At 38.2% G+C, this 12,161-nt stretch overlaps 1 protein-coding gene across 10 annotated transcripts in view; it reads right to left on the bottom strand.

Annotated features, from left to right (window-relative positions):
• Nucleotides 1–12,161, bottom strand: part of BMPR1B (bone morphogenetic protein receptor type 1B) — a 295,110-nt gene that overhangs the window by 151,877 nt on the left and 131,072 nt on the right. For all 10 annotated transcript variants that reach the window (XM_075500595.1, XM_075500594.1, XM_075500597.1 and 7 more), the window contains one exon: nt 9,496–9,557. The gene's annotated coding sequence lies outside the window, so the exon portion shown is untranslated. The remainder of the gene's footprint in view (nt 1–9,495; nt 9,558–12,161) is intronic.

Below are 12,161 nucleotides of genomic sequence, written 5' to 3'. Positions count from 1 at the left end.
AGTAGTAAAACAATCCTAGTGGGGGATTTTTAAATAGGACTGACAAAATAACATTATTTTCAAGGCATATTCAAAAACTTTCTCCTATGTTGTGGCAACACTGCCACACTCACAAGGACTGGTCTTGGCAAGTGATACCCTAAAATGTGAGCCACACCCTAAAGAGTTTATCATGAGGATACACGTTTACATAGCAGAAAGACACACAGAAATAAGTAGAGCCTTTCAAATACTGTGGGCCTCAGAAAGGTCTTTGTGTCTTACGTATTTCAATGGTCTGACTACTTCTGGTGGTACAGACGAAGTAGCTGGCTGACCCACTTCGTGCTCAGGCACTGATGCTAGGAGATGCAATAAATATCTGAAAACTCATGCTCAGCTAATTAAAACATACTTTTCTTCCCATGGTCTACCATTAACTTTAGCACAAATCTAACTGAAAAAAAAAATCTGTACTACAAATGAGAAAAATCAATTCTCATGCTCAACATACCATTTACTGTTATTTATAAAACAGACTGAATTTAAATACTCTTCATTGTCCTCTCCTCTCACTCCAAGGTTCATGTTTTCATTATAATAATCATTTCAGGTTTATCACTGTAAGAAGGGTCTTCAGTAGGAAAGCCACAGTTAAGTAATTTTTCATTGAATTACATTTTTTTGGGTTTTTTTTTTTTTTTTTACATGTTCTGTTACCAAGACATATTCCAAGTTTCATTTCAGAGTTCTGTGAATTAAAACACAAAACATTTTGCGTGACATGTGAAGAATGGTAGAACTTTTATTTTCCAGATCTCTTTGTATTCAAATTACAAATACATGATCCATATTTTTGACTCAGGACTGTAACTGTAGATTAATTACATTAATTTCAGTGGAATTTCTCCATAGTTTTGCTTTGCCATACAGGTCAGAATGGATATGGTCATTATCATTAAATTGATATTCTACATATTGTAGATTATAAGTATCAATAACTGCAAAATTTTTTCCATCATAAAATGTTTTTTCTCTACAGGATACTCGATGTTTTGCATTTTTTAAAAATAAAAATAAAATAATAGCTACAAAATAGCTTTATTTTGTAGGTAAAATTTTTATAAGCTGAGCTGGCTAATATTGATCTCCGAAACCTATTTAAAATCTATTAATATATATTTATGCAAATATCAGTTACTCTCTGGAACCTTCTTTTTTTTGGGGGGAGGGGGGAATGGAAAAACTGTTTTGTAAAGAAGTTTATTTACTGAAAATAATTAATAAAACAATACACAGCCTGTTTGTACACCTGAAATAAGCCAGGCTGACTAGAAATGCAATGCCAGAGCACTATAATTTCTAAAATGATATGGGGGTTGAGGGAAGAGGAAGGAAGAAATTAATTTCTGCATGCATTAAAAAAAGACAAACAGTAAGCTAAAAATCAGTACGAGTCCGTTCCCACAGCTTTCCCCATATTGGGGAATTTTAGGGTAATGAGAAAGACACTTTCCTCAGGGCACAAGTAGTATGATAAGAACTATAGTCTGAAATACTTTCTACATAACATGATGTTTCTTCATTTTGTTCCACTGAACATCAGACTTTTTACACTCATTTCCATGTAAACAAGAAGAGAATGACAAAAAATGAATTTTATACATTGTTTAATGCTGGAATGAAACTGGATTTGCGTTAGCTGTACCACCCTGGTGCGAGCTGACCTTCAAAAACATGCGTGTGGTTTGAAGGTGTCCTCCTACCCGTAGTGTGTACAGCACAGAAGCCACAGACATCAACCATTAGTCGCTGGGTACCACGATGCATCAAACATTCGAAGGAATGACCTTAGCTTTTTTCTGTAGGCATCAGTCCCATGATATATTCACATGCTGGTTTAGGCCTTCTGTGGTTATAAACCAGAGAGTAGTTTTCATGTGTTCTGCCACATCTGGGCTAACAATAATTTGCATTATTATTATTTATATATTATGTGCTTTCAAGTCTGCTTTAGGACATGAACGGAGAACAGGTCAAGCAGTCTTTTGTAAAGTTGCTGCTAGATGAAGAAGGGCTTGTAACTGCTAACCCCCAGAAGGTATTAGTTATTTATTTCATGAAATTGTTTCTCTATATGCAGCCACAAAACGGGCACCATTTGATGAACACCACAGACAGGAACAACGTAGCCCTGTCTTTATCTAGCTTCTCATTGCAAGGTTAGTATTGATTTTCTTTTAGTATTTTTCAGTCTGCTCACAGTCACCTAGCTGGTGCATAAACCATCTCGCTGCATCACAAAGAAGAGAGAGATACTTAGTTGTTGCTTTTTTTTCCCCCCACAAGACAAAACACAGGTGTCTTATTTTCAAATGAAGGGAGAAAGCTCACCAAAAGACATAGGACTAAGACAGCAGCATTAACTGACAATGAGTCATCTTATGGCCATATTACATCGTAAGGCTTGGCCAGTCTCTAAGCGAGCCGGGCTCCAGCACGCCCTCCCCCAGTCAGACTGGCCACGCTTCCCGCTCGAGTCACCGCAGGGCTGGAGCCTTCTGGGTATCCCTGGACACCAGGCACCCAAAACTGGCACCTGAGCTCTCGTACTGCAGCTGGGACCAACTTCCTACAGTGATTCATACTCAGCACACCTCTGGACCACACATCCCTGGGTACAGCTGAGCACCATAGCCACGATCTATCATGGGATCAGAAAACCCTAGGGCAGCACAATTCATGCATTACTGGAACCATATACTGAAATACATGGGTTGGGCATTTCCCCAATAACTCAGTCTGATTTTTTGACTCTCTAGTCTAAAAAGAATCATAGAGGAACACGGAAAAGAAAAAGATCAGCTGAAGTTGAGCCCTGGTTGCAGAACCATTAAGCAAAACCCACTCCAGCTAACAAGAAGCTGGACTTTACAGTGGATTTTGCAGATTTCTCTAAGCAGCAGTTCCATCAATCAGTGTTGCCTCCTTACTCCAGCTGGAGCACCTGGGTGAGACCCAAATTGACTGTTAACTCCTGGCTTGCTGGATGGCAGGAGTGATGTACAAGCACCTCGCTATGCTGCATAGCACTGCATGTTTCTACCTAGAGCCACGTAAAGGATAGGTTTTTGTTTATACCTTCTATTTTTGTTAAATCAAATGCAGATATTGCTGAATGAAACATACCAGACTTCCTGGTTGGTTTGTACAAGTCACCTAAAAGATACTAAAACTCCAACTGAGGTATTCCAGACAAAAAGCAATACAACGATCTAAAGGCTCACATCATTCTTTGACACCTTTCAGCTATTTACAAATGGAGCCAGATAGAAAATTAGGTGTAACAACAAGACTGATGAATTCCTGGTTTTATTTAATACTCTAGGCTCCATGTAAAGTAGCCTCTAAACCATCCCTGAATGCCAGGATGCACAGAGAAACAATGGAGCAAGCCTCCTTGACCTGAACTGTAAGAACTGAAAAGAACTTTAAAACCTCTATGCACAGTCTGCATAAGAATGATATTAGGGGGGAAAAAAAAAAAAAAATATTCTTCATGCAAATTGCCATCCGGGCCAGGAAGCTGAGTACAATACTGTTTTCATCATCTTTAATGATGCACAGTTTAGTTCAGGGGGAGGAGGGGGAAGGAAATGGGACCAACCTTTGACCAGTATGACAGCAGCATAAGTAATCCCTTATTGCATTATGAAACGATTCATACATGGGGACCTGTTACATTACTGGCCTGTTAACAGTATCACAGCTCCTTACTTTGACTTTTTTTCATTTTGTTTTACATCAGACAAGCCTATTGCTGTCATTTGTAGAGAACGGAAAAGCTGCTACAGTTTTTATATAAAACACAGGAAAAAAATACACAGCAGCTGTTCATATTTTCTAGGAAGTCTGTTACAATAATGATGTCATGGAAAAGGGCTGGAATCTATTAAAATGGATCAGACAGGCAAGCCATTCAAAGCCTTCAAACAATATGCGTATACAAGCTGCACCATGTACCTTACATTAAAATAAAAACAGGCAAAGAGTGGAGGTCCTTAAAAATATTATTGAGAACAGGCAATTAGGGTCATTTCATAGATTTACTTCAATAAATTCAGTTTACTACTGGAACTACCCAATAAAGCAGAATACAAAAGCCACAACCAGCTCACTGTCAATTAAGCTCATTTTCACCTATAAAAGCATTTTGAAATCACTGGCTCAAGCTCCAAAGGAACAAAGAAGCTCTCCCAGCAAAAGATTCTCCATTGACACGCGAGACATTTAAACACCAGGTATAAACTTCAGCTCATTAGTAAGGGCGTTTTGTTGGGGTTTCCCCCCCACCTCCAACTTGGGAATTAAAGCATGCAGCTAAGGGGAGTCCCATCCAGGCACTCCGTTTGACTTCTAATTAGCAATCAGACATTCTTCATTTATATGATGCTACTCCTGGGCCCTAGCAAGTTTGCACCTCTTGCTGCAGCTTGCTTGCTTACCGCTCCAAACTGCGCAGCCCAAGGCTTGCTCAAACGTTATGCTTCTCCTCCCTGGGGTACATTGAAAAGAGGAGGGTTTGTGGTGGAAAACAGGCAAGTTTTCTGGTTGTCTGGATGTCTCAAAAATTGTCTTTATGTTGTCCCCCATTTCTGATAAGCTACACCTTCCTCCCTAAGGCTTTCATTAGAAAGGTTTTCCTGATGGTGGCCTAAATACGTCTTCCTAACACATGCAAAAGTACTTAGCACAACATGCATATACTTCTGCTAATATGAGATCATATTTTGACCCCACATTCTTTAAACATTCAAGCTGACTTCTTGCATATTCAAGAGCTGGAAAAGTAAAGCAACACTGATCATGTTTAGTATTTTTAAGTCACAATAAAAATACACAGACCAAAACAAACCGGACACAAATACCACAGACAAAGTTTTAACTTTTATACCTCAAAGGGCAGAAGGAGCAAGAGCTATATTCTTCAAGACAAGAGAGGAGACCCTCAACTCAACAGCAGCCGTGAATGGTTTGGAAAGTAATGACCCCACCTTCCCTTGTGTTCTTCCGAACTCCACTGAAGTCAACTATATATGACATCAATTTTTAATATTCTGGGATACGATGATGAGGTCACATGTAAAGGGAATATATTATAGAGGAAGCACTATAAATTTGAGATCAAATGCAAGTCAATATGACATTCTTAAATTTCTTTCTTTTCAAACTATCAAATAAATTTTGTACCTGTTAATTATAAAATACCAGCTACAAACAAACAGAATCAATGACAATACGTTGAGACTCAAAAAATTAATGAAACTACAAGTTGGTTTAAAGCATAATTCTATCAAGTCATCTTGAAAAGATCTGTTTGATTACAGCCCTGGTCAGTTATGCATACGTAAGTTAAATTGCTTTCATTATAGTCCATATTAAACTACATTCCACACTACTACTACAACTATCTCTACAAAAAAGAATTACTAGCAGAACTCCAAACCAAAATTCAAATTGCTAAGCAAACTAAAAAACCCCAGAAAAAAATTACCCTAACTTCACAGGCACATCCACGCCGAGGCCATCTAACACTTCCTCCTGCAACGGGGTATGTACGAACAAATTTATGACTTCACACAAGTCTAGCTGCCAAATTAGATCCCTACTATCTTGCTCACATTTCCAGTCCCAGTAAATGCAATAGGTTATGCATGCACTAAAAGCAATAGGTTAGGCATACAACTAGCTCTGTGCACTTAACTAAAGGCTTGAAAGATTTGAGCCAGAGTACAATAAAATGAGCCTGAATGCCTTATCTTAGGCACCCCGCAGTATTCATAAATTTTTACTTTAAGCTGTTATTGGATATAATAAAATAGCATTAACATTTCAGATGAACATTCAGGGCAAGCTTATAAACTTGGGTGATTAATGCCCTTGTCTCATGTTTTCAATTTTCATTGCTACTGGAGGTCATATGTTATGATGTCAGCTTGAATCTGGATTTCCATTTTGAACAAATCTAATTTAAAATTATGATACTAAGGCATATGCTAAAAACTGCTTAAAAGTTCCATACAGAGTAAATTTATTCCCTCTGTTACTAGGGTAGATTTCACATTCTAGTGCCACCTATTCGTCAGGCAAACATAGTTTGGGTGTATCCTCCCGTACAGTAAACATGCCATAGGTTGAATGTGCAGGAGCAGAACTCGTCTATACTGAGATGCAACAGCACGCTTGCCAACCTTGAGTGCAGGGGTTTGCAGGACTAGGTCAATAATAGGAAATTAATCAAATCCCCAGAGTGTGACGTAAATTGAATCTGCCAAAAGGATTCAGGAGGAGGAAGAACAGGAGTCTTAAAAGAGCACTGAGCTGGAGGGAGGCTCGGGGAGTATTTTCCTTAGGAACTAGTGGGATGCAGATGTTTCACGGGGTCTGACACTAATAAGACACTTGCCCCTTTATTCTGCCCTGCTCAGCAGACTGGAGGATTCCTCACCGACTTGCAAAGAGCAGTTTTATGAGACAGCTGAGCTCAAATGACAGTGGGTTGCCAATGAAGGGACTACTCTGCTCTCCTCTCCCAGTCCCACCCTCACCCTCCTTCTATTTCCCTTGGACTACCGCTACTTTTCTCATGACCCTGTCTGTGACAACAGCTTACGAAGCTAAACCACATGAGAGCTACCTCTGTCGTCTTCCTCCCTGTTCCCCCCTGCCCAAAAGAAATAGGTTTCAGTTGGTTGTGCTCCCTAAGACAACTTCTGGGCCTAATAAGAGTCAGCTCAAGAATGAGAGTGGTTTAAAGCCCAGGCCACGGAGCAACAGTTTTCTGAATATTGCCATATCCTTATCTCAGCTGCATTGGTTCCATGTGAAATATTAGCAGAAAATGCTTTCAGCTGAAGTTATTAGGTTTGATGTTATTATTTCTTCTTATTATTATGTTATTATTTCTTCTTTCCACAGAAGACATATCTGTGGAATAACCACAATTAAGTTAAAGTCCTTCTCAAAGCAAAACCAAGCTCAAATGGGTTTTTCAGGTGCACAATGCATGAAGCACCAGACTTATTATTACTTTGTCCTATTATTTATTATTGATTTTTCCAGTAATAAATGGTAGTGCAGATATACAAATAACATATTTATATACAGCCTTTGAAGTACAACAATTCCCTATATTGGTAAAGCAGCGGCAGACACAACCAGAACAACCCACTGGAGTTACTTTAACCATTGCATAAGGGAGGGCATTCAAAATTTAAGTAGTCACTAAAACTTCAAAGCTTGATTTGAACTATAACTAGTCATGTGTTAAAAAGTTACTGCTAAAAGAGTGGACAATCTTCCATAGCATTTTACAGGCAGAATCCTATAATGCAGTGTATGCCAGCTCAAAATTTTTGTATTACGCGAGTATAATTCTAAAAACAAGGGATAGTACAGGAATTACATAGAAAAAGCACGGACTTACTCATGGTTCCTTCTGTGTTTAATTTACTAGTGCATTTTCTTCCTAAAATGACTGAACTGGCTAGGCACGTAATATAAGATGTCCAAGGTATCCCCTTCCTCCAGGGAGACATTTTAAGCATGGAGTAATCCAATGAGCTTCAGAAGGTCTTCAACGTGAAGCAGTAAAGCCATTTACATCTATGCAGATGTACAACCAAATGCGATGTATACATCCATGCAATTAAATTGGTACTATTACCATCTTTGTACTCATTTCTACTGATTCAAGCAGATAAACAATAAACTAGGATACTGGAGAAGCAAGACCAGCATTTGCTATCATGTAGTTACATATGGTAAATAGAATACTAACCTTAAAAAGATTCAAAACCAACAGCAAAAAAAAAAAGTTTCTTGTAAAAGGAAATATTTCTAAATGCAGTTTAAAACCTGCTTGAACATCTAACAAGAAAAATAATCATTTTCTACAGGCACAGCAAGACAAAGATTTGGGACAGAACACAGAAAATTAATAGCGTTTTAATGATCTTAAAAATTCTTATATACCATGTTCCTATATAAATAAAGATTAACATAGAAAACATTATGCTTAATTCATTTGTTTAGGTTATAAGCTTTGGAAGATAATAGATAGCTTTTTATTTTCTTAATACCTCCATGCAACTTACTGGCACTTCAATGAGAACATGTCCATTTTTATAAGAAAAGGCTACAATTTTATTTTAAACTTAACAGGCATTCATTCTTTTTCCTTTCAAAACCTAGGCATAAGTAACAAAGCACCGGAGTCTTATAAATTTTCTAACACCAAATGCAAATTAAGTCGTGAAATTGCTCTAGGAAAAGTTCCAAGAATGCAAACCCAAAGGAATTTCAACACAATTTCTCAATTTCAGGCTCTTTATGATACTCAGGCAAGGTAACAGAATATGGTGCGGTCAGGAAGAGCTACCTGTGTATGGAAAAATATTTAATTATCCTATTTCAACAGCTTCCTGTATTTTGTTTATAAGCTCGAAGATGAAATAGGTACGTATAAATGGAAGAAACTGAAAGAATAGCAAGGGCTCTGTAGATGGAACAGCTCACAAAGTTTTCATTACTTTGGAAAAGTGGATTGACAGTTCATAACTTATAGGGTATCTTCATATGTTTTGTAAACATCTATCAAATTAATGTATTTCTCTCTCCTTTACTTGGAGTTGAGTGAACTGCTTACCTGCATTGTACCAGTCTGCATTAGAAGTAGAATAAGCACAACCCCCACCCCATTATGTGACAAGGTAAAACTTCGCACATTTTATTTTTACGTCAGCTGTGACTATATGGCTTTACAGCACCATCTCCAGCAAATTGGGGTTTTTCCCATAATGAACAGAGTAATTATTTAATCTTTCAACAATCCTCCTGAAAAGCCTCAAATCCTTTTTCTTAAGCACAAGGCAGGAGTTTTAACAGATTGTTTAAACAAAGAGCTGCTGATTTTTCGCTCTGCAGAACTACTGCTCATTTATCCCAGGGGAGACATCAGTCAAAGAATGACAACTTAACTTGCTGGGCACGTTATTATTTAGCAGTAACCCCAAGGGGACTAGGGACATTTCCTGAACATGAAATTTAGGTCTACCAATGCTTCTCAGAAAATACGAGATGGACAATGACAAGCAGCCTGCACCAGAGTCATGCTGCTAAAACCTGGTGTCAAAGTGCTGCCCATTACCTCCAGTCACTTTCTCAGCTGGCTCCCATTTTTCTGTCAGAAGACAATTCTTTACCAATCCCGTCTTGAAAGACATCCTAGGTACCAAGCATTCAAAATAGTAAGATCATCCAAACGTGCATAGATGTGTCTTTCTCAATTACCCTGTCTACTACAGCCTGGATCACCGTGAACATCTCAAGTGATTTTTCTTCAGCTTTTCAAAGTGTAGTTCACAAACAATAACTGTCCGCTGTGTTTACTTCATGCTGGTGCTTATTAACAACAATGGTCTTTATAGAAAGAAAATTACTTAACTCAGTCCTTACCTGAAGAGGTCTTAATTTTCAAGAAATATTCTTGTCTCGCAGTTTAAGTAAGATGGTATAATCTGCAACAGAGCAGAAAGACATATCAATTACATTTGATATTGTGCATTTAACATAAGCATTATAATTCAATCACCCTTGAGCGAACTGACAGATAAAATTTTAACTATTATCATGGTGTGGCACATCTTTTATGGAGACACATGTCGAGCAGTAATTGTACAATACTGCATATCCACACTAATAAGAAGTACTTTTTACCTTTTCCAGTGTTTCTGCTCAGACACGGAGATGTAAGAGTTTTGATCTACCTCTATGCATTACTCATAATGCTCATGTTTTGGTTAGATTTAATAATTAAGGTCCTGCTGACATTGTATTTCTTGTCACTAAACAACCCAATCAATTGAATTAGGCACTTCACGAAGAGATGCATGATTAGGCCCAGATGCAGTCAACTCCCATCAACTTCTAATGAGCTCTTCAGTAAAAACAAACAGTCAAAAAAACATACTCGCTTAAAATACAGATCTGATTACATCCTAGTGAACACTCAGTGAAGCCTAATTATTAATTAGCATCCTGAAACGCAGCTAAACAAAATCCTATGAGCCCAAGTTTCTACTGACCAAAGAAGGCTCCCCATCCAAAAAGCAGCAGTCACACTGCAAAGACATTCAAGTCAACAGCACACATTCGTATGCACCATCTCCCACTGAGGGCAGAAGCTATAGGTTTAATCTTTCATATGTCTTGCTGAAAACACCATTAGGTATCACAGTCAATTGCATCTACTGCTCTTTAATCCGCATCTGGTGCCAGACTTGCGTAAAGTTTTTCATTTATTGTTCACCAAGGACTCTTTGCTGACTTGGTTTTATAAAGAGAGACAGACTTATAGTCAGACCAAGAAGCTTTGTTGTAAAAGACAGTCTATGTGAACATCTGCAGAGCTCAAATCTTTTTTTTTTTTCTTTCCCTTTCTTTTTTTTTTTTTTTTCTCCTTCTTGAAGTTACCTACATAGGGACAGCACAAGCTGCCTCTGTTCTAGGAGAATTTGCTGGCGTAACCATCACGACAAATTTACGCCTGGCCTACCTAAACAGCGCAGCACTGAGCTGACTGCCAGAAGCAGAGAACAGCGGTAACAGTATTTTGCTGCTCAAATATCTGACGGAACCGGTGTTCAGCCTTTGTTCTCAGTGCTGGTTCTCCACGCTGGATAGGCAACCGCAAGCCTCAAATTACACTTCATTGATCCAGGGAAACTGAGCTGGTGTTCAGTTCTGGTTCTGCAACCTGCACGTTGACCTGCATGTTTGTTGGCCTTAAACAACGAGATTTCAGGAAATGAAGAATTTGCACTTTGTCCGAGTCTCGTTTTCGGAGAGGGGGATCTCCATCTCGGAGGTCTAGGTTGGTGTGGGAAAACTGGGAGGAAAGCCAATCATCCAGATCTGGGCCCTTGCGCTACATTCCTTCACTGAGTTAATTTCTGCTCCAAATTCAATACGACAAAAATCAAACACCAACCTAGAAATGGGAGGTGGTCTCAACAAGTTCAAACTCCTTTAGCATAACTTTTTGTTACCTCTGGTAAAATTGGAGGATGTATGTAGGAGGAAGACGGGGAGATAACAAAATAGTTTGTTCAGTAATATTTTAAAAACATATATTGACGCTTTTGGAAGATTTTATACAATCAGTCAATACAAAACCAAAACCCAACCATCTGCAATAAAAACACATAGTTTATATGGAAATTTGAAAAATTCATGTACGATGACGTTAATAAGATCCACAGTAACGGAGTGCCACAGTCTAATTTTACAAATAACCTATCTGAGGAAAACAAACAAAAAAAATTGTTTCGCCATAGTCTCTATAAAATAACTAAAATATTCCCTGATAACTTTTAATTAAATTGTGTTACAGATTAAAGTTGCTCAAATATGCATAGCAAGAATTTCCATTTGGGACTCAAGAGAAGATCTTTGTTTCCATAGTGCCATGAAGACATTTCCACAAAGATGCTTATAAGAGGACATAGCTTAACCCCCCACCCGCCACCCAAAACCCCCATACAATATGAATAAATCACAGAGAATAAATTTTTGAGAAACAATGTTCACTTCTCTAATGAAAGTAAGAAACACTATGTCATTGTATTCACGTATGGGAAATTGAAACCTAGAGTTTCAGTTATTTGCTTGAAACCATACGAGCAGTAGTATAATCCGGTGCCTAATTAAATTCTAAAATCAGCTGCAATGCTTTTGTATTCACAGAATCACAGAATCGTATAGGTTGGAAAAGACCTTTAAGATCATCGAGTCCAACTGTAAACCTAATACTACCAAGACCACCACTACACCATGTCCCTAAGCACCTCAGCACCTCATTCTCCTATCTTCCTTTTAAAGCTTGCATAATTTTAAAATCCTGCTGGATTGCAACCTTGCCTTACACCTCCAAGCAGCATTTTATTACTTATTCTGTCTAACCGATTTGTCTGATTCCTCATCCACATTCAGAAGACACCTCCTGTTTGGAAAGAAAATCTAGTACTTCTGGACTTTAGGTTGAGGATACCCATCACATCTGAGCAAAGGCTAAGACCCTTGTTTCTTTTAGGGTGTTATTTTTCACAAACCTAACATACACA

The sequence above is a fragment of the Mycteria americana genome, chromosome 4 (genome assembly GCF_035582795.1).
Source record: "Mycteria americana isolate JAX WOST 10 ecotype Jacksonville Zoo and Gardens chromosome 4, USCA_MyAme_1.0, whole genome shotgun sequence".
Lineage (NCBI taxonomy): Eukaryota > Metazoa > Chordata > Aves > Ciconiiformes > Ciconiidae > Mycteria > Mycteria americana.
This window is presented reverse-complemented; position numbering and strand designations above follow the sequence as displayed.